This window comes from Gymnodraco acuticeps, unplaced genomic scaffold, assembly GCF_902827175.1.
Source record: "Gymnodraco acuticeps unplaced genomic scaffold, fGymAcu1.1, whole genome shotgun sequence".
Classification (NCBI taxonomy): Eukaryota; Metazoa; Chordata; class Actinopteri; order Perciformes; family Bathydraconidae; genus Gymnodraco; species Gymnodraco acuticeps.
The window spans coordinates 1,488,469-1,500,885 of record NW_022992160.1 but is presented as its reverse complement, the minus strand read 5'-3'; positions in this window follow the sequence as shown (position 1 = coordinate 1,500,885).

Here is a 12,417-nt window from a genome sequence, read left to right as displayed (position 1 = left end):
TAATTGTGTTGCATTTTTATTTGTAACTGTTCTATTGCACTTTGAGCTGCATATCTCGTATTAAAGGGGACATGCACCCCCGGGAAGATTTTATTTTTAAATGTTGAAGTGAAAAGCATCAATCTGGTGCACTTTGAGAGCAAAATGAATGTATGGATACAGCTCTCAACACTCAAAGGGAGCTGTATACTTTTTAATAATCCAAACATCTTTAGAATTTGATCACAACCAATAACAAATCATTTAAACTTGTTTATTCTCATCTTATGTTACCTAGTTAGCATTCTTTCTTTTTATTTATGCATATTTTACTAATCACTCCCCTTTTAAACTGTTTTTTTTTTTACTGTCCTATAGTACAGGGGCGCCTCCAGAAATGTTTCATAGGGGTGGCCAAATGGGGCCACTGAAAATCTTGGGGTGGCCCACCAAAACCAAGAATGTAATTGTTGTAAAAGTATAGACTAGATGAAAACAATGGCAAAGAGAATCACCTACTGATATACTTTGGTTTCTTATTTTACATTTTCTGATACTATTCATCTGAAGCGAATGTAATACGGATAGTTAACATTTTACTTCAAACAACATTTAAAATAACCTTGTTTTGTGTTATGTATACATGTGTTGGTGATTTATTGTTTTGTTTTTTATATATGCTAGTTGTTCTTCCCTTTTAAAAAGACAAATACAGCTTAATTTAAATAAGTTCCTTTATTGTAAGGCACAACATGTTCAGCATTCTCAACACATACAATACACAACAGCAACACAACATGTTCTTCAGTTATATTATGTCTCTAGGTTATAAATAGTTTTAGACTGAACAAAGCTGTTTGTGTCACACTGGGATCAAAGATGATTGACATGACTTTATTAAATCAAGTTTTAAAACATGACTATTGTATTTCAACAGGAGCCAAAAACACAAGGGGTATAAAATGGTAAATACTGTGATTGAACACAAAAACACCATCTATTATTGACCTTTATAGCAAACTCAAAACATTATAAATGATACAAAACACCACCTTTTAGTATTAGACAGAAAATAGGTGACGAGACATATTTCTATTTTTTTAGATTAGGCCACTGTGGTGAGAGTAACACATATAGCTTGTATTCCATTTGTTTTGAAAATATATATTTATACTTTATAAACAAACTGGTTACCCTTTTTTTGAATTAGCATGCAGAACATTATGAAAACAAACTTGACTAATGGTCGGCTCATAACCTCAGAACACAGAAGAGGAAAAACTGCATAGATTCTCGTTTCATTGAAGGAGCTGCAGACCTAAAGTGTGTAGAAGACTTAAATGATTAAAAATGTCACAATCACATTAATAAAACTGTATTTAGGTTTTAGTTTCACTTTTACAAAACAGAGTTCCAAATGTACTTTCTAACATGTACTTTCTAGCATGTAAGGCCATCTCCTCACTAGCCCTATGCTGCTGCTCATAGGCGGCGCGTGAGGCTCAGGTTTGGGAAGGCTAAATAACTTTTTTTACCTGACGCTGCCCGCCTCCGGCGTCTATAGAAAAGAGATCAACTCAGTGTGCGGAGTTTAAATCTCTCAAGTCATATTACAGGATAAAGGAAATACAGTTTAAACTGCCGTATGCAGAGAAGACGCCGACGTGTCGCACTTATCATTCATATTACATCATCAATCAGATCATCGATCATATAATATCATAATATATCATATATTTCCTTATCTGAGTCAGCTGAGCCGTATCTGGCCGTGCAACACTTACATACTGTATGCAGAAGTATTATTTTAAGCAACACATTATGTTGACGAAACACTCGAGTCAAATGTAATTAAAGTCAGATCCACTCGTGTCTTGGATGGGGCAGTGATATCATAAAACTATACGCTTTCAAACACTCTGTAGTTATTTTTTAACCAGTTCTATATTCACCTTGCAGCAACTCTGTGGCTTGTATCCTGGATTATATGTTTAAGTCATGGATGTTTAAAGCTCATATTTGTCTAATATTAGTTTACTTTTCATTAATGAAGTATGACGCTGCGCTGTCAGTACACTTGTCCCTGTTTGTGATTGGTCAAATGTTGCTAACCCCGCCCCTTTCACGTGAACGCGCTCTCAGCTGGAGAGAGAAACCCTGGCTTGATTTACCGAGTTGATAACCAGCATCGTAGGACCGCTTAGTGAGATCTCGTTTGTTAGTTTGTTGTTGTTAGTTTGTTTGTTACTCAAACATATCCAGGGTATGTTGAACTGGCTTCGTAGTACAGGGCACAGGTGGCTAGCAGCGCTAATGTCAAAGACACAGACATTATACATTATATTTGTATTTTACCAGGATGCAGTGACACACATATTTGGGAAGGCTTAGCCTTCCCTAGCCTACAGCACCCGCCGCCCCTGCTGCTGCTCCCCTGCCAGCTCTGTCTCTCCTTTACTCATCTTCTTCTTCTTCAAATAAGAAGAGATGTCTGTTACATTACATTACATTATATTGCATTTAGCTGACGCTTTTATCCAAAGCGACTTACAATAAGTACATTCGACCAGGAAGACACAACCTTGAAGAAAACAGAATCATATAAGTACATCAGGTTTCATAGAGCCAAACATTTCAAGTGCTACTCAACTGGCTTTAGGTAGGCCAGTCCTTTATTAGTATAAAAGTGCTTCGTTAATAGTTCTAACGCTCGAAGTGGAGTCGAAAGAGATGAGTTTTCAGTTTGCGCCGGAAGGTGTGTAAGCTATCTGCCGTCCTGATGTCAATGGGGAGCTCATTCCACCATCTTGGAGCCAGGACAGCAAACCCACGTGTTTTTGCCGATGGGAACTTGGGTCCCCCTCGCAGCGAGGGCGCAACGAGTCGTTTGGCTGATGCAGAGCGTAGTGCACGCGCTGGGGTGTACGCTTTAACCATGTCCTGGATGTAGGAAGGGCCAGATCCATTCGCAGCATGGTAAGCAAGTACCAGTGTCTTGAAGTGGATTCTAGCAGTTACCGGAAGCCAGTGAAGGGAGCGGAGGAGCGGGGTGGTGTGGGAAAATGTAGGAAGTCTGTTGACTTTCTCTTCATTTTCTGCAAATTGACATTACACACAGCAGTGATTAACAGTAGCCTACGCATTACACCAGCCCAGCATACCGACATCAGCTAACGTTAGCTTAGCAAGCTCAACTAACGCTAATTAGGATAGCTGCCAACGTGTGTTTACAGACGAATTATACCTGAAGTCAAGCCAGCCTTTACTGAGTCCCGAGCCTGTTTTCCAGGTCTTCCAGCGTTTTTCTCGTTTTAATGCCATTGAACACACATTTTTGATCAGAATAACAGCTAAAGGTTAGCATATCTCCGTGTTTTGCTACCTAAAGCTAACACACTAAAGCCGAAAGTGTTGTGGGGCTTAACAGGAAACACACTTATACGACTTACCTTCTAGAAGTCTGGTGGATTTTTGTCAACTCCAGTCCAGTCAGTAGAAAGAAACGTTTTGCTGCAACCTGCTGCTGTCTGTGCGAATCTCAGAGTGGAATGCGCGAGTATCAGAGTGGTGCGCCGAGTATCAGAGTGTTACCATGGTAGCAGAGGGAGAGGGAGGGGCTGCAGTATGAGCGTTGGAAACTCAAATCAAGCGACTCGCTGGCTGTGTATTTGTTGTTAAATATCAGATAAACTACTGCGCATACGTGACTGGCGAGGCGGTGTGTGTGGTGGGGGGGCCAGTGGGGGGGCCAACAAATATATCAAAAATAATGAAATTCAATAACATGCTTTAACCACTAGGTGTCCCTTTATATCAGATGTGCACCTTTATGGTGTAAATACAGCCTATCTACCAATTGGATCAAATATAAAAGTCAGCCGAATTAGTGTTGATACTGCAAGGAGACGTATTGTGTGAAAATAAATGTAACTTGTTGTTTAATGGCTGATACATTTATGATCCACGTCACGTTTTCAGTTCCTCATGTTTGTTTAGAAGTCTTCTCATCAGGGCTCTATAAATACAGAACTACGGCAGATATGTAATATTTAATGCAGCCGAACCGCGTATTGTGTAATGCCGTTATGTGATGACTTTCAAAGAGAAAAGCAAGCACACTCGGAATAAAGTATTATTATTTTTTTTTTAAATGTTTTCGGTCTGTTTCCGGTATTTGTTAATGACGATGTGATGTGAGATGTGAGACTGGAATTGCACAGGGGAAAATAACGTATCTTTAGATGCGGATTTTGTTAAACTAATACGTTTGCGCTGTGGACCAACACTATCCTACATTGACGGGGAAGGGGGTAGCAATAAAGATAACACCATTAAACAGTTACACAACATAACAGAAATAATATCGATAGCAGCGTCCCTAGCAACCACCTTGGTAACAATGAAAACGTTCTATGGACGCAATTTCCTGAAGTAATCTTCGTAACTAGCAAACTAAAGATCATGTACATCCACTGCACACATAATCTGAAATAACAACTCATATTTCTCGCATCAAATGACATCAAAACGCATTTTAATGGCCAAAATAACTTTAAAATAGGCATTTTCCACCGAGAATAAAACGAAGTTCGGCCATGTTTTTTTTTTATGCAGGGAGAAATTTGAAGATCACGTGACATAGACGCCAGCCATTGGAATGAATGGTGAAAAAAAACGGGGTTTGTCAAACAGAGCACATGGTGTAGTCCAAACGATAGCTGGGGATTCTGGGTAGTGTAGTGTCTTTTGCCATCCTTTACTCCGAAAAAATATTTGTTTCTCCGAATCGAAGGGGAAAAATACAAAAGCATTGAACACAATTTAAACCAATCAATGTTGTGTAATTAACAAGGATAATCTGGTGTTTTTTAGTCGATGAGTAGTGCAGATATCACTGTAAAATCAATCGACAGTAAGGGGAATACTTACTTCCGGGTGTACAATTCTCCGTTATCCAATTAGAATGGACGCTCACATTGCCTTTAAGGGCAGCCGACACAAACGAATGCCGTGCTTCCATGAGCGTCAAATCCCGCCGCAGATGGGAATACATTGCAATCAGTTGAAAGCTATTTGCGTCCCTTTATGAAGCTGAAGGAGCCTAGGAGCGTCACAACTGCACGCCACGGACACTGACCAAACGTCGCTCCTGGACGATTATGGAGTGAGAGTGTGTTGGATTTTCATGGGAGGGGACACAAAACCGTCATGAGCTGCGGGCCTGCGGCACAATATATATCAAACAGCAAGGCCAACGGCATTACGTAAAGACGCACACTTATCTCAAATACATACACAAATAAAGGGCAACATAGAAACCACTTTTGAAACATTGTGTGCGTGGCAGCACAAACACTGGTAAATCACGAGCAAGGCACACTGGTTAAGGATGCAGCTTCCTCATCGCTGCACTCGGAGAGAAATAGACGGAGACGCATGGTTTATTTTCCTATGCACTGCAGGTGCATCCTTTCGCTCAGCCGAGCTAACTTAAACAATATTTTTGGCGAACTCTGCATCTTTGTGCAGCGTATACTCAAACATCGATAGGAAGAGCCCACTGCCTGACTCGGACATGCTGTGGAGTGAATCGTGGTCACCTCTGAGAGGACACGTTCCGTGCCAGCTGATCTGTGCGCACCAAAGTACTCATTTCCTTATTTGTTTCCTCGCGTATCTGTCTCTCTCTCCACAAACTCTCACATGAAATGTGTTCTTTTGATGCGGCATGCCTTAGCAGTCCTTTATCAGTCTTTAATGCGTGTTTCCAGTCGCAAAAACCTTTGACAGTAAAAGCCGCATCAGATGAAGACGTATTTACTTTAAACTGTCTACAGGGGAAACAAAAGGCTGCGTCTGCTTTTAACGAATATTCAAGCCGGTCTGTTGTTGTACCATGCAGCGGCAAAAGTGCGCTTCTTTCCTGAAAACAATCTCCCTGATAACGATCCAGTTTCACCTGGTTGGGTTTATTAACTAACTCAGCCCCGGGGTTTGCCGAGGTCAAGCTTGTGACATTAAGGCGTGCTGCTGCAACGGCAGGTGCAGGGTCGCCAGCAGCTGCATCGGCTGCAGTTCTTTCATCGCTGTTTCGTTTTAATAAATCCTTAGACCTTTTGAGCCAATTTCTGATGTCCATTTTGTAATTCAAACAGAAATGGGAGTCTACAGAATGCACAATAAACAATAAACAAATCCAGAATAGGCGGCAGAGTGTGACGCTGTTATTGGTCTAAATGTGGACGAATCACAAATCACAACGGACACATGCATTTATTTGCCGTAGCCTGTGATTTTTGTTTTGTTACTATCTGACATCACACACATCGTAGCATAAAAGTTCACAGTTTATTTACAATTTTAAAAAAATAATATATATATTTTTTAAATGTTATAAATAATAAAAAAACGTGTTTATTGGGGGAGGGCAGGAATGTCAAATGGGAGGGCCTGGCAGGAAGTAAAGGGACCTGGAATGAGACATGGTGAGTACAAAATAAAACAGGAAGTGGAACATAAACTAAACTAACATGAAACATGAACATGACAATCACAAACATGACAAAACTAACATATTTTACGGGACACAACACTGAAGCTGGGTGAGAGCTCAAGTGAGTGGACTAACCTGCTCCAGAACAGAAGCGTCAGCAGAAATGACAAGAATAACATTGATCTTAGTTCTGCCGCTGCAGTGACCTTGTGTGTAAAGTGTGACAAAGGGTCAACAGCCCCTTCCAGAGGGTGGTGTTTCTGCTCTGAGCTCCGAACGTTAGAGAAAAGGAAATGTTGGATCGAGGACGAGACACAGCAGGCATCTTTATGAAGAAGCTCTTCATGCAAGTTCCAAATCCCCCTGTGATACCATTATCCAATTAACGCAGGTGGAACATATGGGTACAGCACACTAACGCAATCACTTATGCAAATTTAAAAAAACTAAATTCTGAGGATTAATTGCAGCAGGAACACACGCTGTGAGAAGTGTTATGATTACCTTATGTACAGATGGAGATCAAGAGGATGTTTTAATCTAGCGTCTCACAGTGCAATGCCCTGGTTTACATATGGGATAACAGTTCAGATATATGTGAGTAAAAGTGAGATTAATATGGTAATAGTAATAATAATTATAATAATACTATTTAACGTATTGTGATAAAGGTGACAGTACATATTTTTAATAATAGTCAATATAGCATTATAGTATATAGTAATATACAGTTTCCTAACGGCTGCAGTTCCCTCTTAAGATATACAATATCAGGATCGGGGTCTAAATTAAACATTTATATCATATGGCACATGTGTCAATACATATGCAAAAAATGAAGTCTCTCCTGGTTGAAATAGATAACCAGGTAAGCTTACTGTAACACTGGAAAAAGATAACACTGAGTGTAAGATCTTACGAAGCAAGTTTTTAAAGGACATGAACATAAACGTACAGTTCAAATGATTGATTATCATTTTACTTATAATGATTTATTCCTGATGAAAGCAACCCAGGCAAAATAACTGCACCTTTCTCCGGTTCAAGATCTGTTCTTGTGCTTTTCTGGAGCTGAACCGGTTCTTCTCTGTAGCACCACTTGTGTTTCCACCGCTCAGAGCCCCGACTGGTGCTGTCGCTGCTGCGTCATGACGTCACCGTTTACGTCGGTTTACGTTTCTCCCAAACGCAGCTCACAACAACAACAACAACAACAATGAAGGACTGCGTTGGGTCGATGATCGTGTTTCTGTTAATCATACGAAGTGTTAACAGTGTTCGTTATTCTCGCGTCCAGGAGAGAAGCTTTAAAAAAGGAGACTAAATGGAGTCTCTGAGATGGTTCCAAATGGGTACTTTAATTAAAAATAAAGGCGCGGGTATATTTACAAGCAGAATATTGTTCAGTCAGAAAAACAGCTGTGTTCTGGCTCTCGTGAGGGAAGGGAAGAGACCGCTCCACCTTTCCAGCTGTTATATATCCTCTGCTGGCTCCTCCCAGTGGGCCGGTTGGCGCTGCTGGGGGCCGGCCCTCCACGTATTTAATGTCCGTTGTTACGCATATCAGAGGATACAGACATTATACATCCAATATATATCTAAACACGCCTTTTCTCCTCCTTAACTCTTTCATGACTTTTCATTTAACACATTCTAAACGCTGTAATCAATACTCCAAAAAATACAGGAAATACTTCACGCAGGTTGGTTTCCGGTCGTTCCGGATGTTGTCTCATGCTATCCACATCTGTAAACAATAACGTATTTAAATAAACTGTACCTTCATTTGATATTCAACAATAATAATATCTCGACGTCTATAGTTGTAGTGTTGAAATCAGTAGGTTTCGGTGTGTAACACTCCGTGTCATATCGCTACTAAATTCACCTCTATAGTAAATGGTATATTAGCCACATGCTAAATGCTAACCGGAGATGAAGGATTTTCAGAATAAAAGCTTAGCAACTGGTTGTGCACAAGAACTTCTGGTTTTTCAGTATAAAATAGCATTTAAACTGACGGTATGTTTAAGGTACTTTATGCCATCAAAACATTGATTTTAATTTCGACAGAAGTCAGATTAAATTAAATAACTACTTCAAAACCGTTGTACTTTTCTCCAGAGTGCTGTGGTTCATTGTTTATTAATGTGGTTCAGCGGCATTTACCGACTGCAGTGCTGCTCGTCCACCGGAGTTTATTCTCCCGTTAACTCACGGCAGAGTTTAGTCTCCCGTTAACTCACGGCAGAGTTTGGTCTCCCGTTAACTCACGGCAGAGTTTAGTCTCCCGTTAACTCACAGCAGAGTTTGGTCTCCCGTTAACTCACGGCAGAGTTTAGTCTCCCGTTAACTCACGGCAGATTTTAATCTAAGGTTAACTCGGCAGCGGCCGCTGGAAAGTATTCACTGTCATAGCCAGCTAATATTACTAATAGAGATGTCCCGATCCGATCACGTGATCGGGGATCGGAGCCGATCACGTGATTTTTAAAAGATCGGAATCGGGAGAAAAAGATCGGGGATCGGGAATCCTTTTTTTTTTTTTTTATAATTTAAATTTTTTATTTTTTTATTTAATGTTACAAAACAAAAATGACCATGTTCACGTCTTAAAGTCATCCTGAGGCCTTAGTTTTGGTTTAAAATTAAACAACATCATGTATGTGTTGCTTCTTTTGGGCTTGTTTTCATAGACCCGGGGCCTGTACTACGAAGCTGGTTCAACCTAACCTGGATATGTTTGAGTTAGCCGGTTGGCCTAATCCAAAACATACACGCTCTCGCTAAACGGTACTACAACGCGGGTTATCAAGTGGATCGCTCAAGCCAGCGGTGTCCTATCTAGTTAGGTGCGCGTTCACATGAAAGGGGTGGTATCTGGAGCATTCGACCAATCACAAACATGGAGAAGCATACTGACAGCGCAGCGTCATACTTCCTGAATGAAAAGTCAACTATAATATTAGACATATGAAGAAGTTAAACTTTAAACATCCATGACTTAACACTTTATCCAGGATAAAAGCCACAAAGCTGCACCTGCAAGGTGAATACAGCTGGTAAAAGAAAAAGCGTTTGAATGCATACATTAACAGGTTTATGATATCACTGCCCTGTCTAAGACACGAGTGTATCTGACTTTAATTATTTATCTCGAGTGTTTCGCCAACTTAATGTGTTGCTTAAAATAATACTTCTGCATACAGTATGTGACACTGTGAGTGTTGCACGGCCAGATACGGCTCAGCTGACTCAAATAAGGAAATATATGATACGATATGCCGCGGACTGTAGGCCTACTTAATGTTACTCTGATCCGGTTACTTATGTTGTGGCAGATATTTAAGTAAGCTTTCTTAACGCTAATGTTATAATAGTCAGATTGCTCTGAAGATGGGAGGTGATATTCTATTAATGTTCACGTTCACACAGTCGGTGATTTTTACCGGCCGTCTTTCCTGCGACGGCAGCTTTTCTGTATTTCCTTTCTCCTGTAATATGACTTGATCGCTTTAAACTCCGCACACTGAGCTCTGATTGGTCAGCAGGCGGTGCTTTCACTGAGTTGAGCTCTTAGCCTGCAACCTAACCTGGTCCCGACCAGGTTAGCCGCTAAGCATAAGTTACCATGGAGATCTAGCCTGCTAAAAAGAGAACCAGCTTCGTAGGACCGGAAAGCCGGAGTTTTCCCTGAATTTAGCCGGCTAAGCGAAAATCCTGCTTCGTAGTATACCCCCCCGGTGGCTTATTTCTCTCAAATCTGGCAACAGAGTGGGCAGGGCGCAGTGTCTAATAACGAGAGGCTACGTTCAGCTGGTGACTCGGGAGTCGGGACAGAGAAAATGTCAGGAGTTTGGAAGTATTATAAAATTGAAAGCGAAGGCAGTGTAACAGCCAGATGCAATGTTTGCAAGAAGGAGGTTCCGCGTGGTGGAAAGAACAGAGCTACGTTCAACACGACCAATCTAATACGCCACCTGAGAAACAAACACCACCAACAACAACACAGCGAGTACACTAGGGCAGCGGGCTGTACCCGAATATCCGAATATTCTTTTTTTGGATTACTATTCGGGTTTCAATTTCGTTATTCGGAAATTCGTTTTATTTGTTTTTTCATTTTCCCCCCCGTTTTTTTTCCAAATTGAATTTATTGAAATCTCCAATATCAACGTAAGAGCTTGTGCCTCTTCGGGGGGTGCTAACACTTAACCATAAACGTTATCGTTTACTTTCTCCGTCTTTATATGTAGATATTACTTTTCTCCGTTAATCTCCGTCACGTTGTTTCCATAGCAACAACAACTTCCTGTCAACAGCGCTACCTCTCCTTCAAAATAAAAGCATGTCCACAAATAGGAAGCCAAGCCAAATTACACTTAAGACATATACAACTGCAACAAAAGTAACAAACACAATGCGATATCCTTTTCAATTTCAAAGAACACAAATTGGGTTACATTAACAAATAACTATAAAACAACAATACTGTAGAATAACAAAATGAATGCCGTGAATACACCGAAATACACGTGTTGAAGTGGTTCGCTGCTGATTACTATAGAGAGGCGAAGTCACGCCCATCTACTTCCGGTCCATGGGACCCCGGAAGCGAAAAATTATACATTGAATTCAATGGAGAGAGAAAACGTATCTTTTGATCCCTTTTGAATTGTGCCACGAACTACACATATGTTTGTCAATCTTAAACAATCATTTCCATGTCAAAAAAGTCACATTTTGTCGTAAAACTGTTGAAATATAAGACTATGAAAAATACGCAACGAGAAAGACTACAAATCCCAAATCCCATTCTGGGTCGCGTAAGTGATGTCACCGGCGATAATGCTCCAAGTGGTTGGTTCACTTTTACAAGATGCCTGTGTGCTTTGTACCAGGTTGTAATCACAAAAGTGATCATACCACTTGCTCGTTCTATCGCTTCCCGTCTGATGAAAGGACCAGGAGTCGCTGGATCAGACATATCAGGTAATATCATAGGTAATATACATGTTGTGCATGGAACATAGTCAAGTTAGCTACCTAGTGTTGGAGATTTAAAGGGATATCTGATCCGCTTTTCAAATCTCCGCGCGTTCCTATGAAGCTGGTTATAATACAGGAAGGAATCCATATCTACAAAGTAACCGTTAACAATAATCTACTTTAATGGCAATATGACAATGCAATACAATCATTACAATACAACATGATATATTACAGTTATATTGTAATGCTTAAGGAGTAATGCCGGCTTACTCCTGCCCTGGTTCGCATACTGCAGAGCTACTTTCACCCGAGGGCAGCATGTGAAGAAGAGGCCGAACACCAGGAATCCACCGGATATATACCAGAGTAAGAAGGAGGGGTTTGGTGTTAGGTCAGCTGGTCATCTCTTCAGGTCATCTCATTGGGAGACGCAACGCAGCAGGAAACGCAGCAGGAAACCAAACAGGCTCACTTTCCAACAAAAGGTCTCAAGGCCTGCATACCTACACCTCCCCCACAGAGCAATAAAACCCTGTTTACTCCAACCAGCCCAGAATGTTTATAGCCATTTGTAGTCCTTACATTTATGAAAGGATAAAACAGAGAAATCAATACAAAACACAAACACAGGTATTGTTTGAACAGTATTCACTTAACTGCTACTGTTGATAACCACCAGAGAAACCCAAGGGACCTCTCTTAATATCACAAACCACTGTAGCTAGATCTAAGTTGAATGCAAATCAGGACATGCTCTCACCTTCCCCCATCTTCCTTTGTCCTCAAAAACACATGTCAACAGGCCCCAAATCCAGCTCACAGTTTTACCCAAATTATTCCCATTTTAAGCTTATCCATAGTTTGCTAACATGAATAAATACAAATATAACTCTACACTAGCTAGTAGCGACGAGTAGCGAGCACGTTAGTTAGCATTACATTACTTAGCCTTG